The sequence below is a fragment of the Fukomys damarensis genome, unplaced genomic scaffold (genome assembly GCF_012274545.1).
Source record: "Fukomys damarensis isolate Sample0158 unplaced genomic scaffold, DMR_v1.0_HiC HiC_scaffold_18, whole genome shotgun sequence".
In the NCBI taxonomy this organism is placed as follows: domain Eukaryota; kingdom Metazoa; phylum Chordata; class Mammalia; order Rodentia; family Bathyergidae; genus Fukomys; species Fukomys damarensis.
Genome location: NW_022900930.1, coordinates 41,003,011 through 41,011,543, shown reverse-complemented (window position 1 = coordinate 41,011,543; position 8,533 = coordinate 41,003,011). Strand labels below are relative to the sequence as shown.

The 8,533-nt window shown below is 41.6% G+C and overlaps 1 protein-coding gene across 2 annotated transcripts in view; it reads left to right on the top strand.

The window, feature by feature from the left end:
* Nucleotides 1-258: 258 nt before the first annotated feature.
* Csgalnact1 (chondroitin sulfate N-acetylgalactosaminyltransferase 1) overlaps nt 259-8,533 on the top strand; it is a 296,177-nt gene continuing 287,902 nt past the window's right edge. For both annotated transcript variants that reach the window (XM_010624876.3, XM_010624871.3), the window contains exon 1: nt 259-308. The gene's annotated coding sequence lies outside the window, so the exon portion shown is untranslated. The remainder of the gene's footprint in view (nt 309-8,533) is intronic.

Sequence of the window (8,533 nt, the reverse complement as noted above, 5' to 3'; positions counted from 1 at the left end):
ATACCAGAAAAACAAGAGATGGGTCATCTCCATTGTGGAAACTCAATAAATATTTAATAATTGGTCTGCATTAAACTGCTGCACTATACTTACTTCAAATGATACAATATGGAAATACTTCAATTCTGTTCATCTCTGTGTTTCAAATCACACATGCCTATTTGCAAGTTGTATTAATGGTGTTTGAAGCAAAACTTCAATCATTTGGAGCCATCCTGTTACATGATAATGAAGCAAGATTGTCTTTTGCTTTTCCAGAAACCTGAGCTCCAAGCATCTTTTCCCATTTATTAGCTACATGAGCTTAGGTAAGTCACTAATCCTTTTCTGGAACTGGGGTCCTCATTTGTGAAATGCCAATATGATTCCCCACTTAATAGAGATGTTGGGCAGAATGAAAAACATTTTGGAACCCATCCTTGGTACCTAGAGCACAGTTTACCCTTCATATTTGTCTCTTGTCTGTCTTTACCTGTAGGAGTCTATGATTCTGGCATATGTGAACATGTTAAAACCTGTAATTTCTTTTGTGCAGTCTTACTTTTCATCTATCCATCCCCTCATCTTTGTTAAGGAAGCTCAGGTGCTGCCCTATACGGGTGTTTGAAATGAGGAGCTGACATTTTGGGGGGAGGTGGTGGGCAATATTTCACTGGTAAGAATTCCTCATATGAAGATGAATCGGGCCTTCCTGTCTCTATGTTGTTTTAGTTCTGTTCTTGATGTGATATCATCACACTGTTGGGCTGTTCCTCTCTCTTGCTTGTCTGTATCTCCAAGTGTAGCTTGGTGCCTGGGTCACAGCCAGGGTGTAATGAGCATGCGTTGATTTGAAATTCAGAATGTAATGAAGATATTCTGCAGGTCACATCCTTCCTTTTGTATTCTTGATGTAAGGATCTTGGGATTGTAAAATACAGACATACTATATATTAGGGCTAATAGAGGTATCAGCGAGCAAAGCTCAGGTGGACTTTATTACCTATTGATTTTGCCCTCATGATGAAGCAGTCTTATAAAATGTGTGAAGCCACATTGGAGAAGTGGCTTCACCACTAGGGGCCTCTTCTGCATAGCGGATCACCCTGGGCTGTCATTTATAACCATTCCTCTGCCCTCTGAAGTAGCAGAGGCATTTAACTTCCTGGGTACTCCACATGGAGTGCCATATGAGAAGAAGGCAACCTTGTGTGAAAAACGTTACCAAAGACTCGCAAGTAAATGAAAGCGGTTTTAAATGATGGTTTCAGTACGTTTTTTTGAATAATATTACAGTTTTAAAGGCAATTTGAGAGTTGGGCTTTTTACTTTTATATCCTAATAGTCAAATACATGATTTCTTAAAATTTAAAAGCAAATCAAATATATACATTTGAACAAGTAGTTTTAAAGTTTTTCTTTGTGTGTGTCTTTGATGGAGTTTATTTTCATCTTTTGATATGTTTAAAATTGCTTCATCTCCTCAAGGGATTTTGTCTCTCCAGTTGAAGTTCCTGGTGTCTTGGCCATTTTTAATAAAGGGGCAACACATTCAGTCCCGCCTTTCAAAGTGTTTTGTCATATTTCAAGATGTATAATTTTTTTCCAGCTTTAATTGAGTTTATTGGTACATTTTAGGGATACAGTACAGTTACATTCATTGTTGGGATCTTGTATCTCCACATGACAAGTCTTGGTTCTCATTTTTTACCCTTGTCCCTGCCCTCCCTTCACCCCCTGCTCCCCTCCCCATCTACAAACACTTTATTTCCATCTTTTCATTATCTCACATTTTTTTCTTTTCCCTTATTACCCTTTCCCTACCCATCCCACCTTCCCTACACCTTTAGCTCCTTTCTTCCCACTTCTAAATGTCAGTAATCTTATTAGGATCTTCTGTATTGCAGATTATTCACACCAGAGAAACTATTCGGTATTTACACATGTGTGCCTTATTTATTTCACTTAGGAGTATATCTTCAATATGTATCCATTTTCCTATGAATGAATCTATTTTCTCGTTCTTTATGGCTGAGTAATATTCCATTTTATAGAAAAACCACATCTTCTTTATCCAGTTTCCAACGGATGGGCAAATGGACTGTTTCTAAGTTTTAGCTATTATAAACTGTGCCGCTATAAACATGGGTGCCCATACTTCTCTGTGATATAATTCTTTTAGTTCTTTTGGAAAGATACCCAGCAGAGGGATGGGGTCAAATGGAATCTCCAGTCCAAGCTCTTTGAGGTATCTCCGTATTGATTTCCATAGTGGTCACACCAGTCTGCACTCCCACCAACAATGGAGAAGGGTTCCTTTATCCCCACGACCCCGCCAACATTTGTTATTGTGTGAATTTCAAGATGTATAATTGAAGGGCACCTTTCTTCCACCTGAGTTTTGGAAAGGCCTTCTTATTTCTCATTTGAGTGATGTTAGTCAGCTTGGAAAATATTCACTGACAACTTAAAAGTGTTTTTATTTGCCAGATATAATTCACTATGCAGCAGAAAGAGAACTGATAATGAATTTCAACAAATACTGTAACTTACAATATTGACATATTGTTTGCCATTAAGAGAACATAGTATTTTCAGGTTTCCCCTGAAATTTAATTATAGGGACAAACTGAACACCTTCAATCGGTAAGGAACGTTAACCACAATGAGAGAAAAGTTCAGCACATTGTGGGCCTGAAACCTTTCTGAGGGGTTTCTTAACCTTATTTAATAGCAGAATGTCTCTGAATTCAGCAAATGATCGGACATCCAGTTCTCATTTTCATTCGGTGGAATTTTCAACAAGGCAGTCTGTTTTTTGAAGTTTTTCTGTCAAGGTCTAGGTCAGTCCTTATTAGGGGACATGGTAATAGGAGCAACATTTGTGTGAAAAGGTAGGTGGTTTTTATCATTTTTCTCTAATTAGACTGACTTTTTTGAATTGCTTTTAAGATTCTGTGCATATCATAGTTAGGCAAATCCTGTCTGCAAGAACTAATGGTTTTCTAGAACCAGAAGAGATTTGTTACTTCTTCCAAATCCCCACCCAACTTGAGAAGAGAATGACACTTTCTTGACTTCTTCCTCTGCCTGTACTGAAGGTGAGCCTAGGACAAAATGATAGATATAGAGCTTTATGCAGAATATGATGACTTCACTTGGGTGAGAGCCCTGAGCTGACCAAGATTATGGATGTTTGAGGTGGGAGAAAATGAATGGGTCTTTACACCTGGGAGTCATTTTTAGAAACCTGCATTTGGGAGTGCCACCTGAATGGAAATGACAACTGTTTGCTAGAATTTTCCGCGAAATGTTTTAAACCTATCACTTAGTGAAACATTCCCTTGTTGCACAGATAAATTTTTGTTGTTGTTTTTAGGCAATGCAAAACATAACATTTGGTTTATACTGCGTTTACATCCGCTGCTTTGTTTTATTTTCACAAACAAAGAACATTTGAATTGAGTGAGGAAAAGGGAAGCAGGAAACCGGGCGGAGGTGGATGTGAATGTCTATTTATACTGAACTTTGAGGGCAGCCTTTTCACATTCCCATAGCACATGAGCACCTGTGGGCAGCCTCATATTAGGAATTCATGGGTGATTTTCCTGAATACTATCTAATCTGCTCTTACAATGATGGTCTTTGGATTAGGTCCCAGGTATCCTCCCAAGCGACTTTCTACTTTTGTCTTCCATAGGTTAGATACTTGCTAAAGTTAGTGTATTTCTTAAATAATCTATGTAGACAGGGTTGCTGCTAGGCTGTGAGGTATCTTTGTGCAAGTTAGTGCTAGGCGATCCTTCTGTGGTTGGCCAGGGTGCCACACTGGGTAAACAGGCAGTGGACTGGACTCTCGCCTGCTCATCTCATCTCCCTGCTGGGCTCTTGTGTGCTGTATTCTGTGTAGCTGTGTGTGATGCTGTTATCTGTAAAAGTGGTTTGAAGAGTCCCTGGCACATAGTAAACACACACACACACACACACACACACACACACACACACACAATTGCTGGTGGTTATTATTTATTGACCGAGTTGCTTTCAGAGTAGACCATTCTAGTAATCACGATCACCTCAAACAGAGGATTCAGTGAAGTTAATGCTTCTGACAGTGTTTGTAAGGGTAAGTAATTCATCAAAGGTTCCTCATTGTACTTCCACTGCACTTCTTCCCTTCCCAGGATGAAAGTGACTCCACTTATGGAGCCCTTAACTACATGGCAGGTGTTGTGCTAAGTGTGGGATGTGAGCTGTTCATTTAATCAGCGCAGGCCCCTTAGGTGGGGTGCACTGTTATTGTGTGTTTTACCTTAGACAGAACGCACTATTATTATCTGTGTTTTATAGAGAAGCAGACCGATGTTTACGAGGTCCGAGGTCAGCTAGCTAGTGGTGGAGCTGGTCTAGTCTGTGCCTGCTGGGTGCCAGCTTGTAGCCTCTTTCCTCTTTTTTCCCAGCATAAACTCGTTGAACTGGCAGCTGGAAACATGTCTTAGAATTCTGAGGGTTGACTAAACATGAAAATATTGATTTTTCCTTAAATTATTATGTTCATATTTTTTCTACGCATGATAGAGGAAGATAACAAATGCTTTTTTATCAGCGAGTCTGCTGCAGCACCTTCTATTTGTGGGTTTGTATATGTAGTTTTGTCTAGTAGCTTAAAATATAATGTAGAACAATATCTCTGTACCACCTTTAATTTCTTATCAAGGCACCTTTCAGGCATGTTATAAATGGAGCGTTTAAATATTATGGAGTGTGTGGGTTGCACAATGTGAAGGTGTGAAGTCTGGAGTCAGCCATTCATGCATTCATTGAACAAACATTGCTTCTGCGCTTGTTATATGAAAGCCCTTGCTAGGCGCTCCAGGGAATACAAAGATGGGAGCTGGCTCAGGGAAGGGGGAAGTGTTTGAGACTGGACGATCCTGGGCTTGTGTCCTGGGTGGTTGCATCACTTACTAGCTGAAGGGACCTGGTCCCCTTACTGAATATCTGTGAGACTTCGTTTCCTTGTGTGCAAAACAGGAATAGTAACATGATATTCTTGGTGCAAGGATTAAATGATACTACGTACAGGTAATTCGCCAAGCTACTTGGAGGTGGCAAGAACTAACCAATAATGATTCTCCTTCCTTTTTTTCTCCTTTTTTTCCTCTGTTCTCGCCCTCACTCTTCTCTCCTCTGTTACCCCAGCACTTAGGGAGCTGGGGGCGGGGGTAAAGGGTATCTTAAATCCAAACAGAGCGTGAGGATTAGTGCCTTGAAAATGTTACTTTCACATTCTTCTCATGGCTCTGGGGCAAACCTGGCAGAGGCGCTGGTAATCTGGGAGCCAGCTCACGGTTCCCCTTGCACTTGGTTGTTAGCTGAGTGGGCCAGAAGAAGCTGAATCCCAGTGGACGAGCAGGTCAGAGCCCAGAGTTGTTCGTTTGTTGCCCGTAGTGTAGAAGAAAGTTTGAGTCCAGCGGGTGAAGGGCAAGCTATTTGAGGATCATTTAAGAACTCAGGTTTTACGGAATTTGGAATAAGTCAGAAATGAAGTTTTACATAGGCGAAGCAAAGAGGGTGTAGGGTGTTGGGGATCAGCAAGGAAGGCTCTGAGCAGCTCATCTCTGAGGGTCCGCAGTGTCTGTCAGTGGTTCTGACTGGCAGCCCTGGGCTGGATGGACTCTGCGAGGAGCTCTCAGGACAGCTGCAGCCCTTCTGCACCCCGAGGTTGGTGCATTGCCTGTGAGGCATTTCTGACTCCTGGGGCGCTGACTGCAGGGTTTTCTGAGGGCAGTGCTGCTTCTGCCAGCAAACAGCTAAGTCAAAATTATTAGTTGCTTGCCAATTCCCGCTTGAGATTTCAAGGGGGAGCTGGTGTCACTGGAGAAATGAACCCTTCCCTTTTTGTCCATTCAGGGACTTGGTTAAATACGCCCAAGTCTGTTTCACTGCTCGGCAAAGAGCCAGATCCTGGGGGGCCTCTAGGTCGGGTCCTGCTGGCATAAGCTGTATAGTGGGCTGTGTTGTGAGAACAGGGCAGGCTTTCCCCGAGATGTTCCGGGTGGTTTTATGATAATGAGCCGCCTTGTGTAGAGTGCAGGGTAGGTGCTGTGTGTGGTAGGGAGGGAATGTGGGTTTTACAAAATCATTACAGTTCTAGAACGTCTACCTCAGCCGAGAGCAGGAGGCCTTGAGTCATTGTGTATTATGCGATGGAACATAGGCATAAACCAGCCCTTCTGTGAATAAGCAAACAGAACCCGCCCAGGTGCAGGAGAAGCTAGATCCAGGGTTTCTTAAAAAATGCAAAAAATTTAAAAATAGTATGAAATTGGAGAAATTCGAGTTTGTTTAGAGTAAGTCACCGTTATTTTCAAAAGCCCATTATATAGAATTCATAGTGTGTTAAAGTGAAATCAACAAGCAAGCTTTAAAAAAGTCACAGAAGGAGAGCTTTGTAGGACCAGGAAGAACCCTTGAGCTGAAATTATGAGTTGTGGGAGGGTTCGTACAGTGAAGGCAAGTGAGGGCCCTGCTAGTGGGGAGCCCCTGGCTTGGGTGAGGAAGAAGCAGCCCTGGGAGCTGGAGTCAGTTCACAAGAGATCAAAACTCGACTCTACCTGTGTGATCTTGGGACAGTTCCTTAATTCTTTACATCCCAGTTTCTCAGCTAAAAAACAAGGGTAATCGTGTTCATCTTATGAAATGGTTTGCTGAGTGAGGTAATGTATGTATTCTGTGCAGCACATGATAAATAATTAACACAAAGTGAAAATTTTCCTCTTTGCAGGAGAATTTGGAAGAGTAGGAGAATGTTATGTTTTCCCCGGGCCCTGAATCTCCTAGTTGCACCCTTGGATAGTTTTTTGTGTATCTTAAACTGTGATAATCCAGTATGCCTTTGGAGCCTCACTCTGCACCTGACACTGGTAAAGTGCTTGGGTGTGGAGGTGAATATCGGAAAACTACCCTGTGTACCCTTATGTAGCTTAAAGCTTTAGACCGAGGGTCATGAGACAGTTATTGAATCTCGCTACTGAACAATGAGTTCCTGGTGTCCTTTGACTACTTTAGTTAGTTGCTCAACAGATAAGAGCATTCTTTCCTTATTTGACTTTCACTTAAATACAAGTGGATAGGAAATAGGTACTTCATGGACTTTTATGGACATAAGTAACTCAGAATGCCTATGCACACAGAAATTAGATTTGAGTTCATTTTTGGCTATATCAAAGGAAGCCAAGGGAAGAGACTTGTGCTTTTGGGGGGACATTTTTTGGAAATACCTGTGACTTCTTTGCTCCCACTTTTGTCCATAGCATGCCAGGAGCTTCCTTTTCGACTTTTCACTAAACTCATGGCCTGGAGATCCCTGAGCCTGGGTTATAGGACAGAACTGAGTTTGTAGAATGGTGGGTTGCCACAGAAGGAAGCTAGGTTAGTGGAGAAAGGATTCTAGAGCTACTCATTCTGTGGCCATGGACAAATTCTTAATCCATAAGGTAGGAATTTAATCATTGAGATGCCAATGCTGTTTAAGTGCAAAGCAATGAAATTTGTGGTCTGTGAATTGATTCATTAAACTGAGTGTGGCTGAAGCCAAAATCTGAATAGAAAACAAGTTACTGTGTTGGATTAAGAAAGCAGGTTCGGTGTCTGAGGTCTTGGGTTGTCTCAAAAGGAGTTTTTCTTTGTAAACAATATATTATTTACTTAAATAATTAAAAATCATGAGGGTTTCCTCCATTAATATCTTTTGGTGTACAGGGGAATTTACCTGGCTTCACTGGAAATTAGCTCTTTGCTTTCTTTCGAGAATACATGCGGAACAGGGCCTGAGCCACTCAGTGTGAATATCAGAGGCTGTGGGGCGCAGGCTTTAGACCCTTTAGAACTGTGTCTTCATGTTTGGAGTCTGGTGGAAGTGTGGGAGGGGAGAAGAAACCTTTCACAGGCTTTTTGATTTCTCTCCCACTCAAGATAGTGACCTCACCAACCAATTGTAGAAATTTCTTACTCACTGAGTATTAGGATCACAGTGTTTTCCCCAACTTTCCAAAATGAGGGATTTTATTGGTGGCCTGGGGGTAACCTGTGCATGTTTACATTTTATACCAGAGTTGAGCGGGTGGGAGGTGGATGTGGGTTCTTTGTAAAATTGTTTGCCTGAAAGCATGAGGAGATATTTCTTTGACCTGGGGAGGTAGCCTAGGCTGGCCTGGGAGTTAGGTTGAATCTAACCAGGAAGCACTGGTTTCTTTAAACTCCTTTCTCTGGTCTCCATCAGGATCATCGGCTTATTCTTAATGGGAATGCCATGCCAATGTGAAATGGCCAGATTGCTGTTGCTTTTTATCAGTATGTAATAAAATTGGGGAGTGAGTAGAGAAGCTTTAAATAAAGTTGGCCATGCTCATTCAATTACATTATTTGAATTAGAAATCTGTGGATTAGGGGCGGGGATTTATCCCAGTGGTTCTGCAGCCTGACTCTCAAACCCAAAGTCCCGAAGTGCTGAGTTAGATCCCTGGTACCAAAAAAAAAAAAAAAAAAAAAA